General features: G+C 39.5%; 1 long non-coding RNA gene across 1 annotated transcript in view; it reads left to right on the plus strand.

The window, feature by feature from the left end:
- The window catches only part of LOC107310520 (uncharacterized), a 32,846-nt gene extending 24,201 nt beyond the window's left edge, over positions 1-8,645 (plus strand). The window contains exon 2 of the long non-coding RNA XR_014943691.1: positions 8,364-8,645. This is a non-coding gene — a long non-coding RNA (uncharacterized LOC107310520). The remainder of the gene's footprint in view (positions 1-8,363) is intronic.
- Positions 8,646-9,003: the final 358 nt, after the last annotated feature.

Consider the following 9,003-nt stretch of genomic DNA (forward strand, 5'->3'; position numbering starts at 1 on the left):
CAACTCATCCCCAGTCCAGCAGTAAGTGTATCCATGTCAGTGCAAATGTTCAGTGTGCTTCTCCCTACACAGTGAATGAGGGAGGAATGATATTTGTTGTCACACACCATGGCCAGTTGGGGTGGAAACAGCCCTGTTTCTACAGCTGTAAATGCACCTTCTGTAGTGCCAGTATTCCAGTAGCGTGCACTACTCCCCTGCTGTTCAGCTTGTGTTTCTGGATGAGTTTCTGCCTTTCTATTACTGTCATCAACAGAGGATAAGAAAGGTTTCCAGAGAAATTTCATGCATCTTTCCAGTAGGCCTCACGTAAGATGCAAATCTCATCTGGGAATTTGCTATTTCTTTAACAAAAAGACACTTTATTTCTAAAGGAATCATGTACAAGAATCCAAAGGATGCTTTGCTTGTTGCTTTCAGAAATAAAGATATTATGGGAAATTGTGACAGGTTCCTTTATTCTTTCTAGCTAGAGCCATATTTGTAAGCATTTTTTGGCTTACAGTTCTGTCTCACACATTATATTAAGAGGTTCTCCCTAACACCATGGCTGCAGTAGTTATGCAGTCAGCAGCAGGATACAGGGGCACTTCTGTGCAAGACCCATCTGACATCCATGGCTGATGACACAGCCCTTCAACTCCATCTTAAAGTTTGCAGTGGTGTTCTCTGAACCAGCTTGAGCACTGTGACATTGGAGAGCAGATTCTGGGACAGCAGCTTTTCACTGCTGCTTCTCCACAGCACATAACCTCATGTACCACGAGTACACACATCCTGCAGTGCATGCCTCACTATGCAAGTCAGTACTAGAAGCCTTGTACTCTGAGGCTGATTGAGTGATCTGCTCTGGGATACCAAATGTTGTCTTTGGTTAAATAATTTTATTGGAGTTAATGTCTGGACAGAGGCTCAGGAGTCCCATGGTCTGACTTCTGTTCCCGACACTGAACTAAACTTTCAGTGTGACTTTGTATAGTTCATGTAATCTCTGTCTCTGTTTCTTCATCTACTTAACAGGAACACTATCACTTTTCCATCTCTCTGCAGCACTGAGATGTATTTTTACTGGATTCTAGAATGAAACACTGCAATTATCATTGAAAGGAAGCTTGCACTGGGTAATTTTATCTTAGAAAATGTTGGTTTGTACTCTCCTCTAATTGAGACAGCTGCATGAAAGGTGCCACTTTTTTAATGTCCTTGATGGTTTTCAAGCCATCTGTATCAACAGGTACCCCATCTATGGTTGCTCTGTTAATCTCCCCCTTGCCTGTTCATGAAGCTGATGTTTCAGAACCTCATGTGTGCAAGTCACAATTACTTTTCCTGGAAGAGGGGGAAGTCCCACTGAGCCTGAAGAAGTGTGTATGCAAATTCCATTGAGATGCTCTAGTATTTACTGTCTTCCACCTGCACAAGGCTCAGAGCTGAATTTCAAGCAACATTTTATTAATCTTTCGGCTGATGAAGATTTCATCAATATACTTTACACTTGTGTGCTTGTGCCTGAGAACACGAAGCCGATTCTTTTTCTGGGCATAAATGAATGTTTTTATTTGAAGGCTTTCTTCTTTAGTCTGTAAAAATTGTCTCAATTTTTTTTTTTTTTTCCTTTGCAATGTGGATATTTCTTTTCCACCCCTCAGTAAAATCCCCTTCAGTTTTCCAGTAACCTTCATGAAGTTATTTCTTAGCAGTCAACCATGTAACCATGTGTTTATTTTTTTCGTGACACCCCATTGTCTTTTCATAGCTACTGTCTTGGCATGTGAGGTCTAACATAAAGCTTCTTATTGATCTGCTTCTCTCAGTGTATCAGATGACATCTTAGGCTAACCAGATTTCACCTACTTTGCATTTCATCTATGTCAGCAAAATACAAAAGCAGCCCTCCTACTAACATACATGCTTGCACTCCCAGCTCTGTTCCTCACTAACACACATTTTCCATCTGATGTAATTTATTGTATCTAGCATTTTGGAAAAAGAAAAGTATTGTTGAGTCATAGGAATTACTGTGAAAAGGAGGAAGTCTTTTGGTTAATTAACTGGACTGAGGATACAGGAGATTTGGGTTCTGTCTTTTGCCTGTAATTTCTTTTGTGACCTTTGGCAAATCACTGTGTGGGACAGAGAACATATAATTTGCAATTGGTTTGCATGGTGCCTGTTTCAGTAGACCTGTGGCCTCAGCTCAGAATAACTAACAAAACAGACCAGGAGTTCAGCTAATTAGAGGCCTAGGCAGTAGTAATGGCAGAAGAAAATGTATAATGGTGCTTTTTTAGGCAGGGATCAGATGCTAATAAGTTGTAATCTGAGGCTTCACTTCCTAAATGGACAGCACTATTTCACTCCTCAGAGAGGAAAGAGAAGTTTGAGAAAGAAATGTCCTTTGTCACACAGACAATTAGCTCCTTGGACCCTGTAAGGAACAAACTAGTGTGCCAGTCTAGTACTGCTTTCTATGGAGTGTAATCAGTTCCACTCCATCGCAAGTCAAATGGCCTATGGTACTAACTGAAGCTGGAGGTGATGTTGGCCAGAAAACAAAAACTCTCTTTCACAAAATGAAATGGAAAAGAAAAGAGGAACAAGGCTTCCAGAGCAGTTTTCATTTTGAACTGAAGGTAAAACAAACAAACAAACTGCACAAAAAAATAAAAAAATAAAAAAAATTAAAAAAATTAAAAAAATCCAAAAGGGACATGAGGGTTTGAACCAAGATTAGGCATAAACATACATTAAGGCATTCAGTTTTGACAGCAGTTATAGATACAGCTGCCGCCTTAGCTTGATTTGGAGAAAGGATGTGAATGTAGGCTTCTCCAACTGAGATGAACACTGGACTGTCACTTAACAGCAGTATTTTTCTTTCTTCATTTTCCTCCTCCCCTGGAACTTAGGCTGTTGAAGAATTTAGATTTAACCCCAGAAACTGTTGAAATCAAGTATACCTGGTTCAAAAAAAGCTTTATGTTCTTGTCATTGGGATGTCCATGCCTTGAATCACTCTTCTTCGAATCCCAGCCAGCTGCTGTGTCAAATGGTGACATGGTAACAGCTGTGAATTCCCCTTGCAGTAACTGCACTGTCAATGCAGAGGGCCAGTATAGACTGCACTGGAATGCAGCAAACTCTTAGGCTGATTAAAAGAATGAAACATTTCAGTTTTAACTAGGAGCTACCACGGTAAAGTTCATGTACCTTTTTATCAGATCTGTTGCACTTCATCTCTCTGAATCTAGATGTATGTTTTCTTGAGTATAAACGTGAATTGAATGGTCCTTATGTAGAAAAACCCATCCAAATCAGAAATATGAGGATAAGGAAATAATTGGAAAAATAGTTTTGAGAGACAAAATAAATAAATAAATAAATAAATAATGGCAGCAAAAAAGAAAGTCTGAAAAAGGAAAGAAAGAAACAGGTATGTTTCGGTCACTGATGGAGACATCAAAGAAGCGCAGGATCACAGAGTTGTAACAAGACTAGTTGACACATGATAGAAATCAATGAGGAAGAAATGTAATTGGGAAACCAGAGAACCAGCAGAGAGAGGTGAAAGTTAGCATCATGCAGGAGGTGAATGGAGTCCATTGCAGCATTTGATGTTCAGTGCTGTGGAGCAAGACAGTGACTGTGGGCAGATGTGGCTTAGATGAAATCTGTCTATAGCCAGGAAGGTGAAAGTCTATGTTGCTAGGTAGTAGGATTTTCAACAGTGGCAAGAGTAGATGGGAGCATCTACTCATAATAGCCTGTTATTGGTCACTATTACCTGTGGTTAAGAGCCAACACTCTGGTATGTCTGTTGAAGGCGGAACCCTGCGACAGATTTGATGTGGTCAACCTGCAGTCCTTTCTGTTCATATGGATGTGTAGAAAACCGTACCCCTGACTCCAAACTTTATCAGTTAATCTCATGGCATTTTCCAAGCATGTTTTTCAACATGTTTTTATTTGTTTCTTTCTTTGTGGTAGCTATAGTGTTGTGTCATTTACCTCTGTGCACAACAGAACCCATTGAACCTCAACCAGACAAGTGCTCTCCTGTAGCCTTGGCCCACAGTTCATTCAGTTTCTGAGTTATTTACAGGTGTACTGATGCTCTCATTTGAGGAATGTCTAATTTCCTAGTATCAGTCACAACTGAAAAAGAAGCACGGTGTATCAGTGGGTAAACTGCTTGTATGCTGCCAACAGTGGAGTGATAGTACAGGTTTCATTCTTTTATGTCCCATGCTAGGAGAAAATCACTTTGGTTATCAGTGTGCTCTTCTCTCAGAAAAGTAGAGAAGCTTTGCATTGCTCAACAGTGACACCATCTGAATGATGAAGGGCATTAGTAATAGAATAAATGGATGTTGAGAATGTGAGATGGAACAGACTTCAGTGAAAAGGAATACAGGTTCCTCTAGGAGAGGTGAAGATCAAAAAAAAAAAAAAAAAAAAAAAAAAGACAGTGGAAAAATGAGTTAGATCTGCAAATGTTTCTGTTGGTTGAATAGCAAACTGGGGGTCACAGGAGTTCAGAACTCATCCAAAAGATCAGAAAATGCTATACATAAATAAAATCGGCCACATGCAGGATGTGTCAAATGAACTTAAACAGGTATAATTAGTGATCCTATAGCAGAAGTCAATATTTATCAGTGAGATAACAAAATTGGGCCAGATGACTCATATCCTAATATCACAGAATCATAGAATCATAAAATCATAAGATCAGAAAGGACCTACAAGATCATCTAGTTCAACCGTCCTCCCATTACCATTGCCACCACAAGCCATTAAACCATATCTCATAGCTTCTCATCCAGATGGCTCTTGAACACTGCCAGAGAAGCTCCTTCTTCTTTCCTTTGCCTACTAAAAGTTTATTTGAACCACTGCCTAGTCAGGCAAGATTCATATGGGTAGTGTGAAACACTGCACACTGAGTTCCCAACACTCACATTCACGTATACTTCACAGGTATGACTCAGTGGCCATTTGCAATTGGGGAACATGAGGCGCAATTATGGAGTAAAACTTCTGGCTTTGTTTTGTACAAAAGAAATGCAGATCTTGTTTTCTGAGTACACTTTGCAACACAAATCAAAGTTCAGTAACTGGACACATTTGGGAGGTTCATTTTGCTGCTGTTACCTAAGAATCTGAGTACTCTAAGCACAAAATCTGTGTTGTGCTACCAACACCATATCACCCTGTGCTGTGGTTAACTCTTATTTCTGGATCTGCCATCTGACTGATCACGTTTTTATTTTGGGAGCTTCTTTAACCTGTTAAAGAAGTAATCATGCCAACAGAATATATCTAGTTTGGATAATCCATTTATTTTTCTAACAGTCTTTTTTAGTCTATACCACTAATTCACCAGTCTGAGAAAACAGTAAATTCCTGCAACTTTGTTCCTCTCAACAGCTCTTGGCTTTGCAATTAAATATTGCACAGATGTACATTTCATTTCTTTCCTAACAAATGTGGTGACCTTTTTAAATACATGGATGTGTATCAAGCCCTGTGCACAGTCCAAAAATGAGTTCAGTAAAAGGTCCTTCACTTTCACACAGTCCTTTTGCAATTGTTTTGCCCTCACATGGCTGGAGGCCTTGTAGGAAGACGTCAGTGTTGCTACTGAAGGTTTCCAACTGGGGCAAATCTGCTCAGGCTTTTTTAGGAATATGAAACAAGGAAGTGCCCTTTGGTTTGTGAGTCCAGTCTTTGCTCTTGTAAAGAGCCACATCTTGCGTCTCTCCTGAAGTCTTCTCCACAGTCCACAGGACTTTGATCAAACATAGGTTCCTTGTACTCTCTGTGATATAATGTTTCTCTGAGTTTGTTTTGGTGGAGAAATGACTAATAAGAGATCATTATTATCACATTTAAGAAGTCTAATTAATGACTCTTGCATTCTAGTTCTTCTCGTCAGAGAATGATAATGAGTCTTGGAGATGGGTGACTGTACCAGAATTCCCTACAGACACACCACTTTGAAGAAAAGGAGAAGAGATAAAAATAACCCAGGGATTTCACTTCACGTTTTGCCTTGAGCCTGACTGAAGGGTCATCTGTACCAAAGAAACAGAGAACATGTAGACTGCGCAGAATCTAACAAGATAGTTTCAAAGTCTTAGTTGCTTACACTGGCACAACCTTGTCAGTGTAGTCCATAATCATGCAATGAATATTCCCAAGCTTAGAAAGATCCAGGAAATACAGGCAGTTTTTTTTTATTTCTCTGATAAGCTCTGGCATTCTCCCTGATGCAGATGATTTCCTTGCGGACATATTAAAGAAAAAAGAAACTCTGCTGTACTAACTCCAGCAAATGCACTGACACAGGATCTTCTCACTTGTTGGGATATCCTGTTGGTAGTTGCCATCATTCAAATGTTACTAAAGTCAGGTCACAGTCCAGTGAAAAACAATTACAAACGTTTAATACAAGATAATTTACTCAGTGTCTTCAAACACTACAGCTGTGCACACATTCAAGCAGAGACTGATAATGTTTTTGGAGAAGATGAATGTCCTGGCAGAAAGACAGAGCACCAACTGTTTATGCTTCTGAAGTCAACTGTACATTACAGTCAATTCAGCCTTTAGGGCTACACTGTGGAATCATTCTTTTATCAGAGTCATATTTTTTCCTCACAGGAAAAGTTAAAGAACAGCCTTTCAGTATCAGCAGAGCTTCCCAATAAACCACTGTGACAATTTTTGACTGTGCTGCTCACTGCAACACAGAATTAGACCTCAGAACAAACTGTTCTGAGCAGACATCATATTTGCTTTATTTATGACTTATTGGGACTCAGTGCTACAAGTCTCAGTGAAAACTCAGGAGCTGCTCTGCAACAGACGAGGGTGATGGTGGATCAGGGAGTTTTATCCCCAGATTTGTGCCAAACTTTGAATAATGAAAAGTCTATTTTCAACCTTTAATTTCTGATAAAAAGAATTACTTTTTACATAAAGTGATTCATTTTAGGTACACAGATTGTTTACCTCTAGCTTGCTCAGTGTATGGAGTTGGATGAAGGATCTGTAGGACTGGTTGTTTCAATCATCTTCCACAAACTTTTTTTCTGTTGATATTATTTTTTGGGAGCATTGCTGTGCTAAACAGGAAAGAGTCTACGTAAGTTTGTGGATGATTTGTTTTCCTTTAAAAATAAGGTTGAAGCTCTTAAAAATGCTTATTTGGAAATAATACCCCCCTCTAGGGAACAGCAGAACAATCAAAACCTTTTCCATTCTCTCTTCCACTAAACACCACATTTAAGCTAGTTGCATTAACTTAAAAAAAAAAAAAAAAAAAAAATCAAGTTCCTTCCTGACTTAGGTAGAAACACATAAAACACTGGGAGCAAGATTTATTAGCTATTTACAGACTACTTTACATTCCATTTTCTCCTGGCACATCCAAGCAAAGTAATTGTGTTGGCATGTACATGCATGGCCTTGTTTGCAAAGGGCATGGCCACATATCCCTATGCAGCCCGTTTGATCAGTTGGTATATTGGCACACCCTGGACATTTCCCCTTGTTGTACTAGAGATGACTGATGAAAAAAATCCCAAGTCATCTCCTGATGTTCCAGCCTGAGTTCACCATTATCCTGGAGAAGCAATGTTTCAAGAACTCCCCATGAAGTGAAGTGTTCAGAAACTTTTTTGGTCCTATATTTTGACTGCTTAGATTTATCTTTAATGCCTTAAAAGCAAAAACCCGTGACAGAAAAACATGTTGAAAATTTGAAACCATTTGTTACGATTTCCTCTCAAATTTGATGTATGTTGATATTTTCCAGAAACCTTCTGATCTTGCAGATCACTTTTCCCATGGAAATCTGTTCTTTTGAAAAGCTTTTCATGAGTCCCAATAGTAGTAAGCTCAGCGTTCAGCTCACAGACAGCAGTACCTCCTTTATATGTAACCCTGTCTTTCTGCCTCTACATCTACCTCTGTCCATATGATAGGAAACAACTGGGTAAGTCACAGGCCAAGCAGTCAGGAAAACAAAGTTTTGTTTTTGTGACTGACTTGACATATAATTTTGTCTAGATTACACATTTTCCTTTAAACCACTGCAAGAGCTGTTTAATTGGACTTCAAGCTGTTCGACACAAAACCTTACTTTTTCTGCCTGATAGGTTCTTGGACTATAGATTGGGAACACCATCTTGTTTCGGTGTCTCACTATTGTTGTTCTACACATGATTATGTGCATTGTGACCAAGTTCTTCACACTGTTTTGCTCCTGAAGATGACTTTAGACTTCTTCCATTTCAAGAGAACATGGTATTATTTAAAAGACAATTTAAACTTTTTTTTTTTTTTTTTCTTTCCAGTTTTGGACTGTGAGCACATCAGGTTGAAGAGTTTGTGTTGGTGTTTTTGGTGTACCATCTTCTGATTCAGGTATTCCCGCTGCATTACACCGCAGTTGTCTCATGCAGCAAGCACTAGAGAACTACAGGTAAGAAGAGGGAGTGCTCCAGAGACCAGAAGGACAAGGGGAACATCGATATTCACAAAGAAGTCATACGTTTTTGTCCGTCCTGTGACGTTGCTGCCAAATCTCAATTTTCTCAGCTCACACCATAGAACCACAGAATCATAGGATCATAGAATGGTTGAGTTTGAAAGTGACTTTAAAGACCATCTATTTCCAACCTCCATAGGCCGGTTTGCCAACCTCTTCTGTAGCTATAAATCTGACCACTTGCTTCCATTCTGTGCATAGTGCTCCAGGAATATGTTCTTGCAGGTGCACTATAGCCCTGTCTATACATCAATGGGAAAAAAAAAGCATGGAACCTAAGCAAGCCAGAGGTCAGCACTGCTGACTTCCAGGAGGCCTCAGTCCAAAGGGAGTGACTATGTTACCTCTAGGAAATCACAAGCCATTTTAGTGTGAGTGACCCTCAGAACCCTTCTTACAATCTCTCTCAGCCTTGAATACATGCCTTCCCCACAGCAGATGAAGTG

The sequence above is a fragment of the Coturnix japonica genome, chromosome 2 (assembly GCF_054131305.1).
Source record: "Coturnix japonica strain WE chromosome 2, WE-NBRP24, whole genome shotgun sequence".
Classification (NCBI taxonomy): domain Eukaryota; kingdom Metazoa; phylum Chordata; class Aves; order Galliformes; family Phasianidae; genus Coturnix; species Coturnix japonica.